The sequence below is a fragment of the Urocitellus parryii genome, chromosome 3 (assembly GCF_045843805.1).
Source record: "Urocitellus parryii isolate mUroPar1 chromosome 3, mUroPar1.hap1, whole genome shotgun sequence".
Lineage (NCBI taxonomy): Eukaryota > Metazoa > Chordata > Mammalia > Rodentia > Sciuridae > Urocitellus > Urocitellus parryii.
The window spans coordinates 30,538,184-30,550,069 of record NC_135533.1 but is presented as its reverse complement, the minus strand read 5'-3'; positions in this window follow the sequence as shown (position 1 = coordinate 30,550,069).

Sequence of the window (11,886 nt, the reverse complement as noted above, 5' to 3'; positions counted from 1 at the left end):
TATGTTTTCTTTCTCCATTGTGTCATTCCTACCAGGCATAATTTATCTCATTTAAAAGAAAGAAAGAAAATTAGGAAAGAAATCTGTCCTGACTCTCCTATGTCCTACATCAAAAATGAATGACAACTCTCTCTCTCCACTTGCTCAGGCCAAGAACCTTGGAATCATCTTTGCTTTCTCTTTCAACTTCCAACCTCTGTACCAGTATATCTATTGAATCCTGGCAGATCTGACATCTCACTACTTTTTATGGATTTTGCTAATAGTATTTTAGTTTATTCTGCACAGCATCCAGCTCTCCTTTAAAAATACTTAAGGTCAGCTGGTATGGTGATATGTGCCTATAATGGTAGCTATTTAGAGGCTAAGGCAAGGATAGCAAGTTAGAGGACAACTTAAGGAGACTGTCTCAAAATAAAAAAATAAAAGCACTGGGGATATAGCATGGTAAAGCATTCCTCTACCAAAAATAGATAAGTCTTTTATACCAAAAGTAGATAAATAAATAAATTAAAATTTAAAAAGGGAAACATTTCAATGGGAGAGCACTTGTGTCCCATGCATGAGGTTCTGTGTTCAATCCCCAGCACTGGGGTGGGTGGGGGGAAAGGAAGGTCATGTCTCTTCTTTGCTCAAAGTCATCCAAAAGTCCAAAGTCCCATGTTCATTCATTCACTCACAAGCATTTGCAAGATGTGAACTGCCTGCCCTGTGACCCCTTTTGCCTCAAACTTCTCCACCCTTCACAAAGTTGCCTAGATTGTTATAAGCACTGAATAAAATTTAGTTGGGTGAATATATAAAAGCACATCCGATAGGTAGCTAAGCATGTTGTGGCCTAAGAGGAAGATACCTCACCAGTCACTTGGCTCCATCAGCTCTGGGTATAGCTCTGTGGATATCCCCTGCTACTTGTGGAGACCAGTCCAACCTGCAAAGTCTCAGGGGAGCATTCCATCCCTTCATTCTGACACTGTACCTTTCTACCTTGAACTGAATGTGCTCACTTGCATTTCTCGATTAAGCCCTTTAGTTTTCACTTTAGAAAGGTCGAGGATTGTGTTTGATTTATTTTCTTAATTTGCTCCTGAGAAAGGACATAGCAGTTACCACTGGTGAAAGAAGAATGCTAATCCACAGAATGCTCTGCTTTTAGCTAAATTTCTCTTGGACTTGGTGGTTGTTTTTGTTAGGAATATGGAAATTGAACTCCAAATTCTAGATTTTATGCAGGAAAATCTATACTTTTGAAACACATTGATTTATATCTTGTAGGTGTTTTGAGACATATGTTATTTTCCCCAAACAGAGTACTCTTATGTTTTTTTTTAAACCTCATGAAGTGCAAGAAAATTGGTGTGTCATTTTGAGTTGCTTGAAAAATTTTAATTTGTTTATGTGTTTTTAAAAATGGTTTTGTTGCTTTTGAGTATGAGGGAATTTTTCCCAGGTCTTTTAAGAATATGAGTGTGTGCCAGAGAGTTGGTATTCCTCTATCCCATGTCTTCCTCTTCCCTCTCAGTCATGCTAGTGTGGAGCTGGGAGTGAAAGGGTTCAGGCAGAGCGGAGGGAGGAAAGAGCAATAACAGAGATGGAAAGTATGCCTAAAGGCGGAGAGAGGTTGGAAGAAAGGCACTGGAAGAAATGTGAGAGGCCAGCTGTAGGGGTAGAGAACAGCTGGACTGCATATTGCTTTCTTACAATTAAGTTGAAATGCTTCATAAAAGTCTATAATACTTCCAGCAAATATAGGGTTTGGGGGTAGGGCAAGAGAGGGGACTCTGTCTTCTGAAAAACATATAATAGGATTAAAACAGTGCTTAATTAAGGAAAACAAACAGTTCTTGTGAGAATATTAATGTCCACCTTTTAAGCAACTTGGTGGAATATTTCACAAGCCTGGTAGAAGATTCTGGAAAATAAAGATTTCCAGTAGCTGCTCTGATGAAAACAGATTATAGTTGAGGATTTTTAGAGGAATAGACAGGAACATTTTGGGTCTTTGCAGTAAACCTATTTTGTATTGATTAGGCAAACCAAATCAGACAAATGGACACACTTGGTCAATTCAATTTTCCAAGGCACGTCACCACAGTTGCAAGGTGACTTGCAAGTGGTGGTGATCTGGAGCCCAAGGGTGAAGAGGATTTCTGGGAATCAGGCTTGATATGATTATTCAAGTTGTTCCTTTTACTTGACAGATGTGTCCCAGCTCAGACCTAACATTTAGCTTTGTTTATACTGTGATGATATCTGTGTACACCAAGGAAACTTCTGATAAATGCTACCAGCAGATGATAGAGAAAAAGTGATATTGAAATGGATAGGTGTTGTTTTCTGCATTGCTTTATTGGGGAGCCACTAAGGCATCGCATATTTTTTTAAAACACAGGGTTATGATATGTATTGCTGGGGGATATGATAATGAAAAGGGTGCAGAAAATATCGACTAACGGAAGAAAGAGACAGGAGCAAGCACAGGGGAGTAGCATTGAAATGGGCCAAGGTGGGTGGTAGAAAAATGAAAGAGTATGAGAGAGTTACGGTGAGGCAGAGATGGATTTGACTGACATTGAATGAACAAGAACATTAAAATGAGTAGGAGAAAAATAAGCAAACAAAAACTTGAAAGAGGTTTTAACCAGATCACTAAAGGTTTTGAATTCCAGGCAGAGGAGTTGGCTAGAGAAAGAAAACTCATGGAACTCTCTGCAGGAGGGCAATGTCATCAATATTATGTTGTAATGGTTTCTGAATCTTTTCATATTATTACCTGATAACATCTGATGAGTGGCTAACTTTGTTGCTAGGTTGATTAACTTAAGAAGCCTACACTATTACCCAAAACAATCTGAGTTGTTAAATGTCACATCTTAGATTACATATTTTAATTAAGAATAGGTTATTAGCAGATCTGTATTTGACATCTTATTTTTCAACCTTAACTCCAAATAATAAGAGAACATGAACAATAGCAACACAAATTTATAAGGTGGCATTGCACTGAACTCTTATGAAGCAAAGCTTAATTAAACTTTAATTTCTTCTTTCAGGAAAACTTTTTTACTTATGTAACCAATCTATCTCATTTATTTGCTTTGAGGTATGAAAGAGGGTCAAATTTCTCCTAATAATCTCTGTTGACATCAACTATTTCTTTGTATTTCAAGGAACTATTCCTTTTGTTTGTTTCTTCCTGATACTATTATGCACATTTGAATAAACAAGTCAGACACATGTAGAAACAAAAGTATATAATGGTTTTCCCACACCAGTGTAAGGAGCAGGATTCCATTGAAACACTGACAGGGAGAAGAGGTAGCTCCTCAGTGCTACAGAATTCTTTTTAGGAGTGGCATTCAAGGTCTCAGAGAATTCCTCTTCTCCCTCCTCCTCTTCTTCCTCCTCCTCTTCTTCCTCCTCCTCTTCTTCCTCCTCCTCTTCTTCCTCCTCCTATTCCTTCTCCTCCTCTTCCCCCTCCTCCTCTTTTTCCTCTGCCTCCTCCTCCTCTCTTTCTCCTTCTCCTCCCCTTCTCTCCTCCTCCTCCTCCTCCTCCTCTTTTTCCTCTGCCTCCTCCTCCTCCTCTCTTTCTCCATCTCCTCCCCTTTCTCTCCTCCTCCTCCTCCTCCTCCTCCTCCTCCATGTCCCAGTTTTAGAGTTGGGTTAATGCTGCCCTTTGTAACTGTTATCATGGAAGTTTCAAATACATCCCAATTGGGTTTTTGTTGGCCTCTTGAACAATTTTTTTTTTTAACTTGCCCTTGGGAATATTAGCAAGGTTAGAAGGTGCCAAAAAATCTGGAAGTGTGGGAAGGAGAAAGAAGGAACTTAGTTTTGTTTGTTCTTTCAGTCTGTTATCTGGTTCTCTCCACATCCCTTCTTCTGCCTCCTTTCTCTCCCCTTCACCCCTCTCTCCCCTCCCCTCTCCTCATTTCTCCTCTGCTCTCTCCCTCTCACACATTTTGGGGAAGAGCTATAATCCCTCACACAATTTACCTTCTCACTCTCATCTTGAAATGCTTCGATGCTTATGGCGTGTGCCCACACGTGGTGTAGGTCCTGTGGAAGGAGTGAGAGGAGAGTGGATCCTGGTCTCCTCTCCCAGGCCTGCATCTGGCATTAGTCCATTTCTACATTTTCCCTAGGTGGTCTTTGATGATGAGGGAAGGATCCTTTTGCTTGTGGCATGAATTATGCTTTTAATTTTCACAGGCTTGTAGCACACTCTGGCCTGTATGTGAAGAACACGTGTGGCCTGCATGCTGGGGGGTGGGTAGGGAGGGGGGAATACTTCCCTCAGGCCCTGGGATGTCTTTTCACAGAAGAAGGCTGTGGGGCTCTCACAGGGGAGAGATTCCATTTGTCTGAGCCACCCTGGTTTGACTCACTGCCCAGGCAGGGCAGAGTTCAGCCTGAATGAGCTGTAGAGCCCCCACTGCCTTAAAGGCATAGCATGGGGATTCTGCTGAAGGGACAGGGAAGGAGCCACCAAGCCACTGGGAGGGTCCTCTCTCATTTCCAGCTGCATTGTTTATGATAAACATAAGTTCCAGTGAAAAGGCAATCATTTACTTAAATATCCTCTACACTCAGGAGTCAGAGAAACACATATTGGATTTTACAAGCCCTTGTGAAATTAAGGTCGCCTGCATCCTCCACGTGAAGAATAAGAACACTTATTGTATGATTAAGGTTCTGATCCATAGGAGGAGGAAAAATCGCTTGCATGTCACGATTTTGCCGCCTCCTTCATTCTCAACCCACTCGCTTCATAAATTGACAACAGGTAGCATCAATCTCTCTTCAAAATACGTAACACACATGTGACCTGGGGGGTCTCAGTTTTCAGCAGCTGGTAAGAACAGGTGTTGTCATTAACTTGAACACCCACGTCTTAAAGTCAAAGATCTAGCTTGCTGTCTGCACAAAAGTCCAGTGTTTCTGAGCATCCTATTGGAAATGCATTTCCAGGGAGAGTTTCTTTATATACTCACTCTATGTCCTCTTTTGCTGAGATGACCACTAAGCTGCCCATTAGCTTAGGACCTTGACAGATCCAGAAACACCTTTTGCATCTGGCATTCTGATTGCGTCCCTGATTTGGACCTGTCATAACTCTGCCATGACTGGTGAGAGAAATGCTAGAACTCAGTGACCTTCCCACACTGTTAGGACTACAATGCTGCCACTGTACCCTGTGGCTACTCTTGGGAAATGGAAAGATGCCATTTACTTTTGGGATCTGTTCAGTTTAATGGGTGGGGGTGGGACAGATTATTTTCCTCTGTACTTGACAGGTTTTAGATATGTATAAAGAAGTAACTTATATTTAACATTTTTATTTAAAAAACTTTGATGTGTACTTCAATTTATTAGCTATCACCTTTAAAACTCTTTGACATGCAGAAATTATCTGGTTGATTTATCATTGTCTCTTGAAGGTTGACTCATTTAGAAATGACATGACATTTGCATTTGAAATCAGTACTGTATTTATTTCATTGTTCTGAGTCTTTCCAAATAAATCTGTGTTTTTTGGGGGTAGAATAATTGTGAGAAAAATAATCATGTAAGAACCATATATTGGTATATGGGTTATCCATAGTTCATAACTCTTCCAACTTCAGTCTTTACAAACTCCTCTCAGAATAGCACAATGACCACCTGTCACCAAATGGAAAATTGTGTTCTAGTACTGTAGCTAGAGGAAGAGGAATAAGAGTAATGGTAAAATGTAAAGAACAGGCAGTGTAATTTTGCTATTTTTCATCATTACTAATACTTTAACTAAGAAAAATAATAAAAGTGGTCTTATATGTAAGGAAATAAAAAACTTCATGAGGATGAATGTCTGGAGGTCAGGAACGGCTGAGACTGATAGACATTCTCCAGTTTGTGGTTTGGGATTTTAAGAAGATGCTACTAGTAATATTCTGATAAACTACATGGACACTTCATCCAAGATATTTTTATTACTTTTAATTTGATACTCAGTTGGATCTCCATATGGAGAACTTAGACTACCATTAATCAGAAAGAAAAAAACTAGAATAATGTTCAAGTCCCAAATGGCAGCCATTATTATTTACATGAAATCAAAATATACAATGAAAGCCATTTAGTGAGCTTTTATTGAGTGCCTACTATTTATTTCACCCATTTCTGATTCTTTGCATGAATTGAGTCACTTATGCATCCCAAGCTTACCCCCAACCTTAGAGCTCCTTAGTTGGAGGCCTGGGATCCAAACTCTGACCTGCATTCTGAATCAGCACAGCAGGCCTTGATGCTGCAAGGGTGCCTGAGATGATGAAGTTCAGTGGAGAAAAGGGGTGGAGGTCACAATAATCACCTCAAAGAGAAAAGCTGTCTTCAGAACCCAAGACTGTACCGTGAACACCTTGTTTTACAGATAAGGACTAACTGTCAGCTCAGACAACTTGCTTGCAGTGAAGTATAGCTTGCTAGGGATAGAAGGGAAAAGTGCAGATAAGGTAGGTTTTCTGGACATTAATCAATCTCCCCAATACATATTGTCTTCAGCATTTATTTATTTATTTATTTACTTATTTATTAGATAGAAAAGAGATGGATGACCAAGATAGATAAGATCCCTGCTGGTAGGAAGGTTACACTGGGATCAACACTGATTTGACATTAGCCTAGGGAACCAAGAAGAACACTCAGATTAAAATGTAAACAAGTAGGACAGGCCAGAGGCAGGGAGAAAAGGAGAGGCCTAATATCAGTTCTACCTCATTTTATGGGTGGATTTACTAAGGTTCTGTGATTTATTTATTTATTTAGTTAGTTGTAGTTAGACACCATATCTTTATTTTATTTATTTATTTTTATATGGTGCTGAGGATCAATCCCAGCACCTTGCACGTACTAGGCGAGAGTGCTCTACCGCTGAGCCACAACCCCAGCCTCAGTTTCTGTGATTTTGATTTTTATTTTTGCTATACTAGGGATGGAACCCAAGGATGCTCTGTCACTGAGTTACATCACCAGCCCTTTTTTATTTTGAAGTAGGATCTTGAGATCTTCCTGCCTCAGCTGTGATTATAATCATGCACATCATCATGCCTGGTGAGGTTCAGTGATACTAAAAAGGATGTCTAATCCATAGTGATAGAGCCAAACAAGACTCAAACCTGATTACCCTTCACAGTGTGTGTAAAGAAGATGTTATAGCCCTTGGTTACAGAACAGCTCTTCATATGTCAGTAAAGATGGTTAGAACAAAGTGTCTAGTCAGATTGTTAGATTGTCTGAAACCAGAGACCCATTTTTTTTTTTTTTTGGCAGAACCTAGACAGCCCAAAGAAAACTCACCTTTTTTTTTAAATGCTGATTTCTTTAGAAATTTAAAGTTGCTAATGGGCATCTGGTTCAAATTCTTCAGCTCTGGGTTGAGGAGCCTGTGACGTTAAGGAACATCTACAACTCTAGCATCTGCAGAGGAGATGGCTCAAACACCAGAGCTGGGGAGAAGCATACCCCTTCCAAAATGGAGATGGGGGGAAAGCTCATTATTTAGGCTTGTGAAAATTCCCTGTACTCTGAAAGGCCCGGTCAGTTATACCACTTCTATATTGTGCCTTGGAGGAAATTTGGCAAAAGATGGCTTATTGAAGTGGAATAATTAAAATAAGGTATCTGTGTTTGGAGGAGGTGTGTGGTGTGTGTGTGTGTGTGTGTGTGTGTGTGTGTGTGTGTTTTCTGGTACTGAGGCTTGAACCCAGGAGTGAGCTACATCCCCAGCCTGCCCCCCCCCCCTTTTTTTAAATTTTGAAACAAGGTCTTGCAAATTTGCTAAGGCTAGCCTCAAACTTATGATCATCCTGCCTCAGCCTCCCAAGTAGCTAGGGTTCCAGGCCTGTGTCACCACACTGGAATCTGGAGAAATTTGAAAAAGTTCTCTCTCCTAAAGTCTCTCCTTTTGTTGTTAACGAATTAGAGAAAGAAATCCTGTTTGGGTAGGGCACTGTGTCGGGGTGGTTGAATGGGTGGGTGGCCTGCAGTATGACTTTTCAGGGTCCTGGTACCTTGGATTTTGACAAGCCAGGTGGGTATAAGCACTCAATGACTCACACTCACTTTCTACAGTTAGGTAGATGTAGGGAGTGGAAGTTAGGGGATGGGGCACTTTCTGTGGAAATTATTGTAGCTTCTGTGAAGGGTTTCTCAATAGGGGAGATCCCGTTACTCTGGCCTTTCTGAACTCATAACTTACCCACATCACTTTTGGAGCTAACGTGGCAGAGGTGGCTGGGAGGTGGCTACTGGCTCAGGGCCCTGAAACACTGAGTAATTCCTGGGGCGGCTGAAACTGAAGGCACCATTCCAGATACTTCCACGTTGTCTAAAAGTTAAAAAAAAAAAAAAAAAAAAAAAAGCCTTCCCTAACCCAGCCCAAACTGTTGGAGGCAGATCTCTTGGCTGAGAAACAAGGCCCATCCCTTTTATGGAAGGACGTTTCTGGAAAGTTCCACCACAGAGGAAATCAAGGGCGCTTTTTTTTTTATTTTTATTTTTTTTTATTTTACAGAGCTGGGAAAGACCAAGTTAGAGCAAGGGGTAAAAGAATGACTGAGGGAACTGCATTGCATATCCTGACTAAGACAATGATGGGAGCTTCTATCAGATCTCTTCCAACAAAACAATTGCCCACTTTTATGGAGTCCTGGATGCTGTATTAGCACTGAGATTTACTGAGAAGTCCCAAAAACATGGAGTTGTGATCTCAGAAGAAATAAGGCAAGATATATGTGGCACATGGAATCCTATAAACAATGACCCAGCATGGCCAAGAAAACCCAGGCCAGTGCAACTGTGCTCTGGCCGAATGTTTATTTACTGGAGAAGAGAAAAGGTACAATCAAGAAAGGGGGAATCACGTCAGGATGCTATTGGAGTCAAGCAGACTACTGCCTGGAGTGACATCTCTGGCTGTGTAGAGTAGAGAGGCCAGCAGTTGGGTCAGACACACGAGAACATTTAAGGCATGGACTTACAGCCCCACTATTGATTTTAAATTGAATTCCAGGTTTGAGTGCAATTAAAAGCTACTGCAAGGTTTTGAGAAGAGAAATAGTATGATCAAATTATTAGAGCAGCATGGTTTTTATTTTAATTAGGGCAGACCACAGGGACCAGGGAGATGAGAGGATCAGCAAGTGAGGTAATTCACTAACCAAATAAGCTTAGGAGCCCAGAAGGTCTCTCTGAAATCGACAAATTAAAGCTACAGTGTGGTCTGACAATAGAGACAAAGGTTTTCTTTTTTTTTTTTTCCTTCATTAGTTTTATCTGATTCACTTACCTTGTTAGTTCTGACAGACTTGGATCACCAGCTTGATTAGTTCCCTCTTATCTGTCTATAAACACCAACATTATACTCTTCTGTTGATTTATGTCTTCATTTATGGCTATGGTTTAAGCAAAGAGGAAAGGAAAACGTTCAGAATCAGGTTGACTGAATTATTTTTCTATCCTATTTTGAAAAAAAAGGAATTGATGCTTTTCTTACTTTCTCATCATCAATGCTGGTCCTTTTGGGGGGATTTTAGTCTGAAATCTGAATGTGCTTACCAGCTGGGAAAAATTTGACATTTACTTGATTTTTGTCCCTTGGAAGTTTAAAAAAAAAAAAAAAAACCTGGCAGGCTTACTAAACAACAAGTCTGCTTATTTATTTCTTCAATCCCTCCCCAGGTTGCAGAGTTTATTCAAAGCTCTGATAGACCTCGAACCAGTTTTTTAAAGGTAATTTCCCAAAGCGCTGCCTCTAGCCATAGAAACTGCCACGTAGGTTTCTGGGTTTATAAAGGCTGAGAAAGCCATTTTGGTCACATTTGCAGCTTTTTCTGTGGTTCTGGGTGGTAACGCCCGATTGCCAGCATTATTCTTTCCTTCTTCTGGGAAGAGCCATAATTGTACTTGGCTTGGTTGACACAGAGGGCCTCAGAAAAATATGAAGCTGATCCCTCTAGTGTTCTTTTGTGAAGACTACAGTACCGAATGCGGAATGAAGGAAATCAGCAGCGAAGGACCACAGACCAAAGCTCCTAAAGTCAATCTATTTTAAACAGGACATTAACAAAATGACTTGCAACGACAATTTCATGTGCTGTGTAGAGTATTTACGAAAGAACATGTTGGCACTTTTTCAACAATTCCTATGTTTTGCAGGTATGCAATTGGTTAACGTTATTGGAGGATGCGTGGCACTGAAAATTATCTGAACAAATAATAAACAATTTAAATAACATTGGCTAGAGTTATCAGTGGTGCAGAGGCAATGCAAACTTGCCTCGTTCTCAGAAATGAATTTACTAGCAGGGTTATGATTGTCTGACTATATTCATAGGCTTTTTTTTTAAGGTCATAAAAAGAGGAGACGAGATTTCATATATTTTTGCATTCCTTTTCTAATGCTTCCTGATGTTCAATAAAAAAGAGTATGCTATCTTCTTCATGTTTTTCTTTGACATTTTCTTTGACATTCAGACATTTGTTAAACAGCTATTCTGTTCCAGGCACTGAAGATACAAAAATGATAAGATAGAGTCACTTCCCTCAATAAACTACATAATCTCACTGGGAGACAGACTCTTAACTACAATTGAGATTTATGCAAAGCGCTTGAGACACAGTGGAAGTGATATTAATTATTAATATTAGTCAGCAAGGAGGATGAGGTATTCAAACTGGGGTTTGAAGGATGAAGAAATTAAAGTCCCCCTTTTTTTTTTTTTTTGCAGACAATTCATGCTTTGACATTGTGACTGATTCCTAATTAATTATGGATTTGGTCAGGTCCAGTTTCTGGGGAAAGCTCTGGCTGGGTGTTCAGCTGGTCTTTGTTACTGTGCAGGTTTGGTTTCTTCTGTAAAGTGCCTCCAGATTGGTCCAGTGTCTTTTTTGGTAGGTCCTATTCTCCACATGAAATAGAAAGAGCCATGCCATAGAAAGGCAAGCTTTAAACTGGATAAACATGAAATAAAACTTGGAAGCATCATAGGGGTAGGTATTTGGACTGCTGCTATGGCTCTGGATTCTGAGCAGAAAGAAGAACTTCAAAAGCCAAACTAAGTGGAAGAATGAGAGGAGAACCAGATCTATTGTGGGTCTAGTAGCAGGTCTTTTGTGTGTGTGTGTGTGTGTGTGTGTGTGTGTGTGTGTGTGTTATAAGGCATTGAACTCTGGGGGCTCTACTACTAAGCTACATCGGCAGCCTTTTTCATTTTTTATTTTTATTTTTTATTCTTTATTTTGAGACAAGATCTGTCTAAATCACTTAGGACCTCACTAAGTTGCTGAGGCTGGCCTTGAACTTGTAATCCTTCTGCCTTAGCTTCCCGAGTCACTGGGATTATAGGTGTGTGCCACCACATCTGGTTAGAGGCAGGTCTTGACTGAAGAAGTCAAACTATAAGAGAAAATTCCCAAGGGCCCTTTCAATTTTAAAAGTCCATGAGTCCATTTTCAGAATTATGATCAAAATGACTAATTGCTCAGAGAGGTTAAGCAAATGTATAGCCACTCAAAACCCTACCACACTGATATTTCCACCAGATGTTGCCTAACAAGTCATCTTTACACCCATGGACAAGATGATATTGGCAATAATGTTGATAAGTAAGTTCACTGACTGGAAAACATGGAGGTAGTCTTCAATGGTTTCTGCCTCTGACTCTCTTGGGCCATAGTTTAAAACATTGAGATCATTTGGCTCATTATATAAGGTACATTATTTACAGTTTCTGTATTTACATTTTACTCAAAACCAATTAGTCATAAAAGCTAGAAAGGCACTAAGTTTCTTAAATCATAGAATGCAAAATTATGTCATAATTCAGTGTGAAAGTCAATACAGTA